Here is a 13,434-nt window from a genome sequence, read left to right as displayed (position 1 = left end):
AACTGATTTAAGCCTAATATACATCTGAACAAGTGATTATTTGCTATGAAAATGGTGTACTATGGTGGGTTGGGCCTCCCTGACAAGGCTCGGCAGCATTCGGCCCTCCTAGTTATTTTTTCCTACCTCCGCCACTGCTCCCACATTTGTCTTTGGGTTGCGGGAGAATCGCGTCCGGACCGCCCGCGGATCGATAGAAGGCTGTGTTGGATGATTTGTATTGTCCGAATAGCGTGGTTGAAACTCATGTAGAAGATTTGCGAGTCAGTGTTGGAGATGCCGTTACTCGCTTTGCCATATCTGCGTTGCCACCGGAACCGGATAGAGAAAGATCAGATGCACGAATGATTCCAGCTCGTGCGGACATAATAGGGAACAGTAGTTGTTAGGCCAGCGCCACCGCCTCATTAGCAGATTCGTGCACCAAATTCTATCAAGAAGGAACAACTGGAAAAAAAACTTGCACCCTACGGGGCCCATGCGGACTACAAAATGCATCGAAAATTCGACTGTTGCAGCCTAATGTGTTGGATGTGGTAAGCCGAGCTGGTCGAGTAGTTGCGGGACTCAGTGAACTTCCATAAAATGGTGCATGGGATGTCCTGATCAAGATGAATGCTGAAGCGCAATAGCAATCACCAGATGGATAGAAAATCCCTCACAACTTAATTGGATATAGTGTGTCGAACGTCCTTAATCCAATTGTATTTGTGAAGCGCATCGACTACTGATCTATTCTTCCTCCTGGAGTGCTTGGACAAATTGGGCATTGCCTGACATACCGTCTAGGGCAGCAACCAATATGAATTTCAGCACGAGGCCTGTCTGCCATTGCTGATAATGACGATAGTTGCCGAGGCAAAGAACTCGCGGTCCAGGCAATCTGAAGGCACCCCGGGGCCGATCGATGGCTGATCCGGGGCGCACCAAAAGAGCCAGAGTCATTGTAGGCCAAGGTTCCCCATCTCCACAAGCAATGACACCGTTTTCCAGTTCACTTTGAACTTGTTGCCGGTCAGGTTCTCATCAGGAACCAAATAAAGCGCCACCTGACCTTGTCGGCTTCCTTGATAAAAAGCCCTTTGGGGGTTTTAAAACGGTGATGGCGATGTTGGGCATGGCCGAAAGCACGGACTTGACCAGTGAAAATTGTCACTGTTACTTCTGTGGTCACTGTTTTCTAACGACTGAATCGCATTACAAACCTCAATTGTCACTATTACTGTGGTTGCTATATAATTGTCGATTGCATCTAAATCTGGGAATGGGTTTTGATTAACTGGGGCCAATGGTTTGATTTTTTGCTCTGGGCTTAATTGGTTCGGGTTGTGACGGGCCCAGATCGTTATCAGTTTGGTTTGGTTTGGGTTTGCATAAAAACAAGTTGGGTATGGCTGGGTGTGGGTCTAAATGGTTTGGTCGCTAACAGTTGCAAATCCTGGTTTAGAACCGGTTCTAGAACTGGGTGTACGCACGCGATGCAACGTGGCCGGTGATACACGTACGTACGCGACGCGACGCTTCTGGACATATACGTATTGGGCTGCTACTGTGGATCAATTAAGCCACTAGCTAGCTTGCTTGTTTCTTGGTTAGCTTTGCACGTACAGCAGATTGATTTGGTCTCAACCCAAAATTAAGAACTAGGTTAAATCCATAGTTTGAAGAGTGGTTTGGTTTTGGTTGAGGTGGACAAAACGTACGGTTTAGTTTGGTTTAGGTTATGCATGATAATTGGAGGTGTGATTTAGTTCTGGTTCAAACTCTGGTTATGGTTTAGGTTTGGTTGAGTTGTATAACCATTGCCAGGTTTAATTGCATCACAGACTAAAAATGTTAGTAACGTACTACTGTGCAATGATGCAATGCTTGGAGCGAGAGTTGTCGAAGGGCAATTCAGAACGTGAATGCCGAGGGAAGCCCCTGCACATCATATGGAGAAGCATAGCTGTTGCTAACGTACATAAAGGGACCAGCTACAGATTAGGTGACTGAATTCTGATTTTGGTCAGTCGCATTTTTTTTTCTGCATTGGCCTGTCTGCTAGCTAGACTCCACTCTCGTATGTATGTGGTTCCGGTCGGCTGACTGGTATATTGCTACCTAGTGTATGCATGTTCATTGTTCAATTCCACTTCGCCGAGCCCTCGCACATGCGTGCATGCCCTTCCTGTCCAGTGCATGAATCTGTTACTTGTGTCTGTCTAACACACGATTAGACCTAAGAAAAAAAATAAAATAAAAATAAAAATAAAGCAAATTAATGAAGATTTAAAAGAAAAGTGGCATTGATATTACCCTTTAAGAAGAAATAAAATAAATAAAAACTAAAACAAACAATGACAAATTTTGCACCCAATTTACACAAAAATTGTGATTTTTTATTATGTACTAGAATAAGCATGTAATAGTGATTTTTTTGCAAAAAAGTTTTGTAGAAGGAATGAATTAGTGGCATTGGAATTACCCTTAAAGAAGAAAGAAATAGAATCAAAACTAAAACAAGATCAAATTAGTTAAGTTTTTGAAGGAATAATGAATTAGTGGCATTGCTATTACCTTTTAAGAAGAAATCAAATGAAAAACATAAAAACAAAATTTCCACATAATTTACACAAAAAATTTGCGGGTTTTCAATAATATGCAAGAATGTGTATATAATAATGGATTTTTTCACAAAAAATGGAAGTTTACTAAGAAGGAATAAATTTGTAACATTGATATTACCATTAACTAAGAATGAAAATGAAATAAATGCTAAAAAAATAAAATAATGAAGTTTTATAAGAAAAAAAATGAATTATTGGATTTAGTATTGTCTTTTAAGAAGAAAGCAAATGAAATAAAAACTTAAACAAGGTAAAAAGAATGAGGTTTTAGATGGACGAAGGAAATAGTGGCATTGATGTAACCCTTTAAGAAGAAAGAAAATAAAAATAATTAATACAAACAATGACAAAATTTGCACACAATATACACAAAAATACTTTTGTTTTAATATGCAAGGATAAGCATATAGTCCCTTTGTCCATATTAAATATCGCTCAAACGGATGTATCTAGCATTAAAATACGTCTAGATACATCCTTTTGAGTGATACTTAATATGGGATGGAGGGAGTAATAGTGAAATTATCACAACAAAATAGTTTCTAAGAATGAATGAAGTGGCATTGGCATTATCCTTAAAGAAGAAAGAAAACAAAACAATAACTAAATCAAAGTCAAAATAATGAAATTTTATTAGTAACATTTTTTTACTATTTAAGAAGACAGATAAAGAAAAAGGGTTAAACAAACTGGCACACAACTTTACACTAAAATTGCACTTTTTTAGTATGCAAACAACAATCACATAATAGTGTAAGTTTTGCATATATTATATAGTATTTGTGTGTTTACATTTACACTCACCCAACATCCCAAAAATACCCACAAAGGAAAGAAACTAATAAAATAAAATAAAGTACCAAATCAAAGACGCATAAAAACAGAAAACCCATTTAAAAAATGGGATAGAGGGGAGGGATGTTTTTTAGAGAAAAGGCCAGAGCCCGACTTTATAAATAAAGCCACATGGCAGCGTCACAGGAAATCGAACAGGAGCGAAACCAGCTATCAAGACAACGCACAGAGTGCACGGAGCGAAAAGTTTGAGAGTAACCAAAGAAGGAAGGATACAGGCAACTGCCATACACGGCGCGCAGGCCGGAAAGGAGAGAGACCTAAACTCCGCAAACAGCACCACCAGGATTAGACGACGGGATCCCGCCCGGAGATGAGAGATGCCGAAGCCCGAATTTTGACGATGAGCAGGTCCAGGGCATCCCGATCAACCTCCTTAGTCAATGATCTCCACTGCTGCAATAATATACATGATTTGAAAAGAACGTCAGCAGGCTTAGATGGGAAGATATGCTCAATAGTAAATTTGTTCCTAATGGTCCAAAGAGCCCAACATAAGGCTCCCTGGCCGACCCAAAACACCCTCTTGGTGACCCCAACCAAAGCTTTGGCTAGGGTTCGAATATGGGAAAAGGAGGAGGGGTTCCAAGAGACCTGAAGCCAAGATCTGACACAACACCAAACCAACTTGGCCAGCACACAATTGAAAAAGATGTGATCAGAGTTCTCCAAGGCCCCACAAAGATGACAAAACTCCGAACCAGGCCCATTGCGCTTTTTGATCTGGTCAGCAGCTGGAAGGCGACCACGAAAGGCTTGCCAAAGGAAAATTTTAATCTTAGGAGGGACTTTGGACTTCCAAACGCAAGAGAATCTGGACGAAGGAGTACCACCGATAAGTCTAGAATAAAGTGACTTAACCGAAAATCTACCTGAGGCCGAATGAGGCCAAACCACAGAATCGGCCGACTTCGAGAGCACGGGGAAGAGGGCAGAGAGACTTTGCCAATCTTCCAACTCTTCAGGAGACAGGGCCCGACGAAAAGCCAAATCCCAGTTATTAGCTGCCACCTCCGTGATGGAGATATTCGGATTAGGACAATAAGAAAACAGAACCGGAAAGCTCGCAGCTAGGGGGGCATCCCCAGACCACCAGTCCAACCAAAAGCGAACAACCATCCCATTACCAACGTTAAATTTAACATGTTCCAGAAAGATCGGTCTGACTTTGACAAGGGATTTCCAAAATTAAGACCCGCGCGTGGCGGTGGCAAACAGTGGGTTGGAGTGTGGGAAGTATTTAGCCTTAAGAATCGAAAACCACAACGAATCATCCCCACTAGTCAAAAATTTCCACCACCACTTGATAAGCAAACAAATGTTCATCACCCGAGTATTAATAATGCCTAACCCCCCAAGGTTTTTAGGCTTACACATATGTTGCCACTTGACCAGCCTATATTTCCGTTTGTTATCCGCGGAGTTCCAGTAGAAAGCTCCCCTATGTTTGTCGAAACCAGCATGCATGCCATCCGTAAGAAGATAAAAGCCCACAAGAAACATGGGGAGAGAGGATAAGCAGGAGTTAATTAGAGCAACTTTGCCAGCATTGGTATTGTATCTGCCCCTCCAAGGGAGCACCCTGTTCCCCACTCTAGCGACCGCCGGAGCGAAATCTTTAGCATGGAGCACGCCAGGAGAAATAGGGAGGCCTAGATACTTGAAGGGAAAGGAACCCAAAGAACAGTTAAGAAGCCTGGCAACCCGCAACGCTTCCACCCCATCCACACCCGTCACCAGGACCTCACTTTTAGCGAAATTAATCTTAAGACCCGGAACAGCTTCGAAACACAGCAGGATGAATTTCAGGTTAGCAATGCAGGCGTCATCCAACTCCACCAAGATAATAGTATCATCCGCATATTGCAAGTGGAAAACACCCTCCGGAAATAAATGGGAGACCACAGGAGCAATGTGCCCACAACGGGCCGCCCTGGAGAGCATGCACGAGAAGGCATCGGCCACAAAATTAAAAAGAACAGGGGAAGTAGGATCCCCTTGGCGAAGGCCCCTACCATTTGCGAAGAAATTGCTAACGAAACCATTAATCGAAACGGCAGTATGGCCACCCGAGACCAGCTGCATGATACGATGAACATAAGCACCGTCGAAACCTTTAACAAGAAGGACCTGCTTGAGGAAGGGCCAGCTAACCGAGTCATAAGCTTTCTCATAATATAACTTAAGGATAATCGCTTTAGCTCTCCGAGCGTGAAGATCGTGAACAATCTCATGAAGGGATAGGATACCATCGAGGATGAAACGCCCTTTGATGAAAGCAGATTGATAAGGACTAATAACTCTATGAGCAACCGGCGACAAACGATTCGCAAAGCCTTTAGCCGGGAATTTGGCAAAGTTGTTAATCAAAGCAATAGGCCGAAATTGGAAAATAACATCGGCACCCTTAACCTTGGGGATCAGGGATATCACTGCGTAGTTCAGGCGGGAGATATCGACAGTACCAAGACAAAAACCCTAGATAACATTACAAACCAGCTGTTTCAACTGGGGCCAAAATTTCCGAAAAAAAGGAAGCTGTTTCAAATGGGGGAGGTGGGGGAGGGATGTTTGACACATGTAGTGTGCATCAACCTAGTAGCAAATCAACGACCCAAATATGTGATCAGTAAAAAAACAACCGAAAACTGCTCACAAAATAGACCAAGACACTGGCGGAAGCAAGTCGCGCCTCGGGCGGACGAGCGTGAGAAGAAGGCATTGGCACAAGCCCAGTGCTACCTGGGACGAGGAATATCCTCGGTGGACCGACGCGTTTACATCGTCGGACTACACCACCGAGGAGGACGACGAGTAATTTATCTAGTTTACGTCGACGCGTTTATCTAGTATGTTTGCATTGTAGCATCGTTTTTATCTAGTTTTATTTGCATTGTATGGACTTGCTTGTGGTGTGGCGCTTGAATTTATGCTATGAATTTGAACTATGTGTTGTTTCATAATTTTTGTATGTGTTCCTTCAATGTTTTCCAAGCACCGACTGCTCCCGCGCGTTGGATTTTGCAGCGGCTACTGGCGCTATAGCGGGACGCTAAGTTTTGCAGCACCTAGTAAAGCAAACACCCTCCTGTGAGTTAAAAAAAATGCTATTTCGACGCTAAAAAAAATAGCGCGTCGCGCTGTCGCTCGCCTGTTGGAGATGCTCTAAGCTATCTAATAATGCGGAAAAAGAAAAGAGGAACATGAAAGGGCTGCGGGGTAACGTCAGTGGGGGAAGCTCATATTTGGTGCTTTAAGCGCCGGTTAAGGCTGGTGGCGCTCGAATGCGATGTGTACCGGGCCGGCCCAGCAACATGACCCTATCAAATAAAAAAAGCAATTATGATTGTTGCATGGAGAAACTAGGATTCCAACTAGGGATGCCTATCTCAACAACGTGGCACAACAACCACTGGATCAAGCTCACTTGATTGTTCTACTAGGAGGAAAAAAGTAACTGTTTGATCAGTATTTATTTGAAAAAAGTTCGCAAACTGAAAAAAGTTCATAAATCTTGCAAAAACTTCATTCATTTGAAAAGAAAGTTCATTGATTTGACATATGGTTCATTGATTTGAAAAAAGTTCAGCAAATTTTACAAAAAGTTCATCATCTTTTTAAAACCACTGATTTGAAAAATAAGTTCATTGAAGTTGGAAAAGTTTCAATGAATTTTAAAACTATTTCATTGATTAGGAAAAAAGTTCATCGACTTTGCAAAAAGTTCATTGATTTTTTCAAAAAGTTCATCAAATCTCAAAAATAGTTCATTGAATTCCAAAAAAATCATCTATTTTATTAAAAAGATTACAAATATGAAAAAAAATCATCATTTTTAGAAAAGTTCATTGAATTTTTTTAAAAATGTTCATCAAATTTTAATAATATTTCGTCTAATCTAAAAAATGTCAACAATTATATTAAAAAAGTTTACAACTCTGAAAAAAGTTCATCAATTTTGAACAAATGCACACAGGTTTGGCAAAAAGTTCATGAATTTGAATAATTGCTCATAGATTTTGGAAAAGGTTCATCGATTTTGAAAAAAAAATCATCAATTTAAAAAGAATCCATGACTTGAAGAAAAACGAAAAATAAGGGAAAAGATAGAAAAAGATAATAGGAATAAAACGTCTGGAAAAAACTTCGTACTAATAAAGATTAAATAAAAAGAAACTCTATCGCAGCTGGTAATATGTATGTCCTAGTGGTTAGCGGGCTTCCCTTCCAACGAAGATATTGCACGTTCGAAACCTGTCGTGTACATCTTTTTTGCGAGTTTATATAAATAAAATGGGCCGGCCCAGGTTTGAGTGCCTTCAGCGCCAGTTAACAAAATGCATGTTAATGGAAAATGCCCGTCAGTGGCCCAGGTGCGTGAGTTGTGATGGACTAGTTGACGAGAGCCTCGCAACGATCACTTGCGGTGGTCTGAGACAGTGGCGAAGCCAGCGTGTAGGCGTTGGGTTCACTTGAACCCAACGATCTTTGCACGTCACGTCCATGTATACACGTATTCACTTGCATGAACCCAATACAAATGCACCCTTGAACCCATCAAAGCTACGCACGGGCAAGAAGCCTCTTAGCCCATGGTAAATTTATTGTAACATGATGAATAGCCCAACAAAAAGCTTACAATTATTTTCTCAAAACAAAAGAGCCCAATACCATACGATACAATCCACGCAGCAGGCTTGACAGTTGACCGCGCGATTCCATACCATCCCTGTACGCAACACGCCGCCGCTTATCGTTTCCCCCAGTTCGTTTCCCAACCCGGCCCCTCGGTGTTTCATCTCCCTGTTCCCCATCGCGGCGCCGGATCGGCAGCCTCCGGCGGCAAGCCAAGAACAGCAAGTCGGCCGTCGGCGGTGGTTGGCAATTGAAGTCCAAACTGAACGTAATCAGATCACTTTGTCCCTGCTGTGTGGTATTACCTTTTACCCTAGTTTTCTGATTATTTCCTCCTGGACTTTGATTGGTCTACAGTCTATACTATGGTATGCAATAATATTTCTCAAAAAGAATTTGATCACCTGATTGAGATAACGATGCTGACACTTCCAGGCAGGGCCGGTCCTGAGATTTTGGGGGCCCGGGGCGAAACTAAAATATGGGGCCCTTAATATTAACTCTATAATACAAATATTTGTTATATACGTATATACACCCACATGAAGATGTTATGATAAACACTAGAAATCTATGTCACTATGATATTGCGATTATCCGGGGGCATATATGATGCCTATGGAGAAAATTAGAAATGTGTGTGTTTGTCTATCACAAGATATCCTTAGATATACAAAGCCATATTCAATAGTAGTCTTACTACAACTATATAGAAGTACACTATATGTTTGAGATACCAAAGATTTGAAGGCAGGTGACTCTAAGAATAGTCCTAAATTGTTTTTGCCTTCAAAGTTCTTGGGCTGACCAATCCATGGTAAAATTGGTATGCAAAATATTCTTTCATATCTTTAAAAATCAAATCAAACCATACTAAAGCTGTACAAAGTCGTTTTTACCACTTGTCTAAATGAGTAAATCAAGAGTTTATATCGTCAACTCACAGCTAATCCAAAAAACTAATCACTCATATTAGTATCGAAAAAATCACTGCGTTTCAAATCTATTTGAGATCTACTCTGGGGTACGTGTCATAAGAACATCCCAATCAAACAGCCAGAACATAATGGTTAATGATACCTGTTGTGGAAGACATCAAGCGGCCGAAGTGCTCACATCCAACGGATGACGTGCAGCGCCGGTGCGCCGCCTGCTCCGGCGCATAGCCATGTCCCTTGGTATCTTCTTTTCTTCCTCAAGCAAGCTGCGCTGGTTTACCTTTTGCGATCTAGGTCGAGGTCAATGGCGGCGCCTGCTGGGTAGATGTGCGTGTGATGCTTGACGTTTCAGGTTTTGCTATTTTTTTTTAGGCAATTCAGGTTTTACTACTTGGCAAATACGTACGACTCCAGCTAGCTATTTCTACTTGGGCTGGGCCCAAATTAACTATATATTTTTTTGCAGCAGCGCAGGCCTTGAGCGAAAAAGCAGTACAACATACATGCGTTAGTCTCACCTAAAACAAGATAAGCGTACGTGAGTTAGCTTGTTGGCTGCTGCTACATACTACGTACGTACCTGAGGAGGGGGCCCCTGGATGTTGGGGGGCCCGGGGCGGCCGCCCCCCTGCCCCCCCTCAGGGCCGGCCCTGCTTCCAGGCCATCCGTTAGATGTAATTAAGCAGTACATCGAATGCCGCTGATGCAAATAATCTCCCAAAGTTTTCAATTGACAGATAAATTGTTGCCATATGATGTGTTTGATCTTTTCATGATAATGAAAGATCGAAAAGCTACACACTAAGTGTGAGTGGCTTTACATGCTTCTTTCACTTGATGGTACTTACTTTGAATTTGTCAAACTAACTTGTCAATTTTTCCAATATTTTCAGCAAGATGAGAAGCTGACCATGAAGCTATGAAGTTATCTGAGCACTACCATGTTTATAAAATGAAAATAAGTGATTTTATAATTTCATCCAACTGGTATGTCTTGCACTCTTTAGCTTTAAATTTATCAACATCATATTCTGTTTGTTACACTATTGTTGTAAGAATTTGTCAAAAAGACTCGTGTTCTAATATAGTTCAAAATTAAACTTTAACATAATTAATTCGTACCAAATTAATTCTCACATTGAGGTAATGAGTGAACCCATTGGCCAAATTTTCTGGCTCCGCCCCTGGTCTGAGAGCGCGTTCTCAGCCGCCATCACGTGTCGCACCCTGAGTGCTTCCTTCGGTTTTTTTTCCGCACGTGTTTTCGGTTTTTTAGATGATTTTTTTAACTTTTCGGTTTTCCACCCGTCTTCCTTAGTTTTTTGACCAAAAAATGAATTTTTTTTGCGTGAAAACATGATGAATTTTTTTCGCCATTTCTCTGCCCTTCTCTGACCCACTACCAAACCCTACCACCAACACTACAACGTTCACCTCGCCAATGCCGAGCATGCTGGCTCTTGTACTAACTTCGGCAGTGACCACCATTGACTAATGGCTCTATACTTTTACGCATTTTAAGAGATCATTTGTCGCAAGATCTTTCCTTTTATCATGTCCCACTGAGCCAAATATATCTCCATCATGCATGATTTCCGCTTTTCACTCTTTTCATCGTGACCATTGCATAGTTAGTGTTTTTATTTTGTTTTTCATTGTTTTGTCATGTCTACAGGTGTTTTGGAGCAATCTAAGACCAAGCAAGATGAAAAGGCCAAAGATGGGTTCAAAACGGAGGACTTCCGACACCAGAACTAGCGTATCAGAAGGTCAAAAAGTGACTTTTCCAAAGTGCTCGAAATCAAGAACTAATACCACCTTTGCGTCAGCATTGTTATCGCGATTTCAGCGAGCACACGAATTGTCAAATACATAGTTTGTATGAGGAAGTTATGGCCACTTTATCGAAGGGGTCCAGATTTTTCAATGGCCTCTCGTACGACCATAGATGGTCGTACCAGTGGTCATACCAGCTGCAGACAAGCCTGAAAATTGCTCTTTCAGACGGGATTCTTCGTCGATTTTGTTCTCATTTGTTCCTAGATGATCGTTGGTTAATAAGGAGTGGTTTAGGAGAGGATTAGGTTCACCTAGAGCCCTTGAATGAAGGTGGATGAATCACATCTACCGGGGAGAACCAAAGAAGCCCTTATATATACTCCTCCAACCCTAGCCGCGGTCATCCATCACTCACAAAACCATCTCTATCTCCATAGCTTCTCAAAGATGACCTCCATAGAGCAAAGAATATCCAAGACAAGAGGAAGAAGAGGAGGCACCACCACCACACGGGTCGGCCTCCGGGTCGACGCCATCTCAGTCACTAGCACTATTGGGAAAAGGCTTATAAGTGAACTCACATTAGAGGCGGGCACAGTCGAGCACCTGCCACTAGTAATCTGAAAAATTACCAGTGGCGGGCGCCAAAATTCGCCCGTCACTACTATCAGCTTACCAGTGGCGGGCATGAATTTGTGCTCGCCACTGGAAACAATTGCCCAGATTTGTCATAGGACAAATGTTACTAGTGGCGTGCACAAAATTGTGCCTGCCACTGCTACTTAAGTTACCAGTGGCGGGCAGCAATACGTGCCCACCACCGGATTTTTTGGTCCCGCGACAAATTAATTTGTCGAAAAATACCAGTGGCGGGCATCAATATGTGCTCACCACTGGTAACTCAACTAGCAGTGGCGGGCTTGATTTTGCGCCCGCCACAAGTATGTTTTTCTGCCCGCCACTGCTAACTTTTTCCTACTCTACTCCTCAGGATGTCAGTATGCACTTGCATAATTTTTCTGAATTGTGCAACATGACACGCATTAGAGATTATGATCCAGACGCTTTGAAGTTGTGTCTATTTCCTTTCTACTTGAGAGGAAAAGAAAAAGAATGGCTTCTAGCTTTGTCTATAGGTAATATAATTTCATGGGCTGACTACTGCAGTGAGTTTTTGCCTAAGTTCTGCCCACCTGCAAAAATTATGAAACTTCCTTCACAGATAACAAGTTTTAAGCAGGAAGATTTTGAGCCACTAACGCTTGCATGGGATCGCATGAAGGGCGCTAAGGAATTTTCCCACCCATGGAATGGAAGAATGGTTAATCCTTCATATGTTTTATAGTGTTTTAAATCCTATGTCAAAAACTATGATTCATACTGCTGTAGGAGGAACTATTATGGGTAAACCCATAGCTGATGTTAAAAGGTTGCTTGACGAGATGCTAGAAAACCATGCCTAATGGCATGTTGAAAGGATACCACCAAGAGAGTCAATGCAATTGAAGAACAAAGCATGGAATTAACCGCTAAGCTTGATGAACTCATCTCCATTATGGAAGATAAAGAACAAGTAAAGGTGAACGCTGATACGCTCATTGAGCCAATTATATGTCCATATGCATGATTTTTAGTTTTTGTCCTTTTCACCGTGAGCATTGCATAATATTTATTCTTAGTTGGTTTTTATTCGTTTTCTTTGTCTTTGTGTGTCTTGTAGTTGCCGCGGACTTCCCAAGCACTTAGCACGATGAATGGAGTTCAAACGGTGGACACCCAGGACCCCAGACATAGCCATTTCGAAGATGGAAAAAGTCATTTTACCAAAGTAATCCAAATCAATATCTAAAGCTATAAATAGATTGTTTTCATTCATACGAATCCAACGAGCCCAAGAACATCAAATTATGAGTTCGTATGAAGAAATTGCGGCCCTTTTGTTGAAGAGAGGCACATCAAAAGATGGTGTTTCCTACGACCTTGTGCGGTCGTTTGAGCACCCGTATGGAGTCCAGATAGCACCAAAAGTTGCCTCTCGTGACGGGATTCTTCGTGATTTCGTCCCTGTCTGTTCCCACGACTTCCTTGGTCTTCAAAGGATGATTTGGGAGAGGATTGGGCTCATCTAGAGACCTTGGATCAAAAGAGAGAAGCCACATCAAGCAAGGAGGCATAGGGAGAGCTCTTATATATACACCTTCAACCCTTACCGCCGCCATCTTCATCTCATCTCAATCTTCATCAAGCCATCATTCCTCATCTCCTCTACAAGTCTAGCTGCCATCCACATCAAGACACCATTGTTGCAACCTTGAAGGAGACCGGAAGGGAGCCGCCCCGGTGGGGCGCGACCATTGTTGTTGTTGTTGTTGTTGTTGTTGTTGTTGTTGTTGTTGTTGTTGTTGTTGTTGTTGTTGTTGTTGTTGTTGTTGTTGTTGTTGTTGTTGTTGTTGTTGTTGTTGTTGTTGTTGTTGTTGTTGTTGTTGTTGTTGTTGTTGTTGTTGTTGTTGTTGTTGTTGTTGTTGTTGTTGTTGTTGTTGTTGTTGTTGTTGTTGTTGTTGTTGTTGTTGTTGTTGTTGTTGTTGTTGTTGTTGTTGTTGTTGTTGTTGTTGTTGTTG

The sequence above is a fragment of the Triticum aestivum genome, chromosome 1B (genome assembly GCF_018294505.1).
Source record: "Triticum aestivum cultivar Chinese Spring chromosome 1B, IWGSC CS RefSeq v2.1, whole genome shotgun sequence".
Taxonomy (NCBI): domain Eukaryota; kingdom Viridiplantae; phylum Streptophyta; class Magnoliopsida; order Poales; family Poaceae; genus Triticum; species Triticum aestivum.
Note: the sequence above shows the minus strand (reverse complement) of the source record.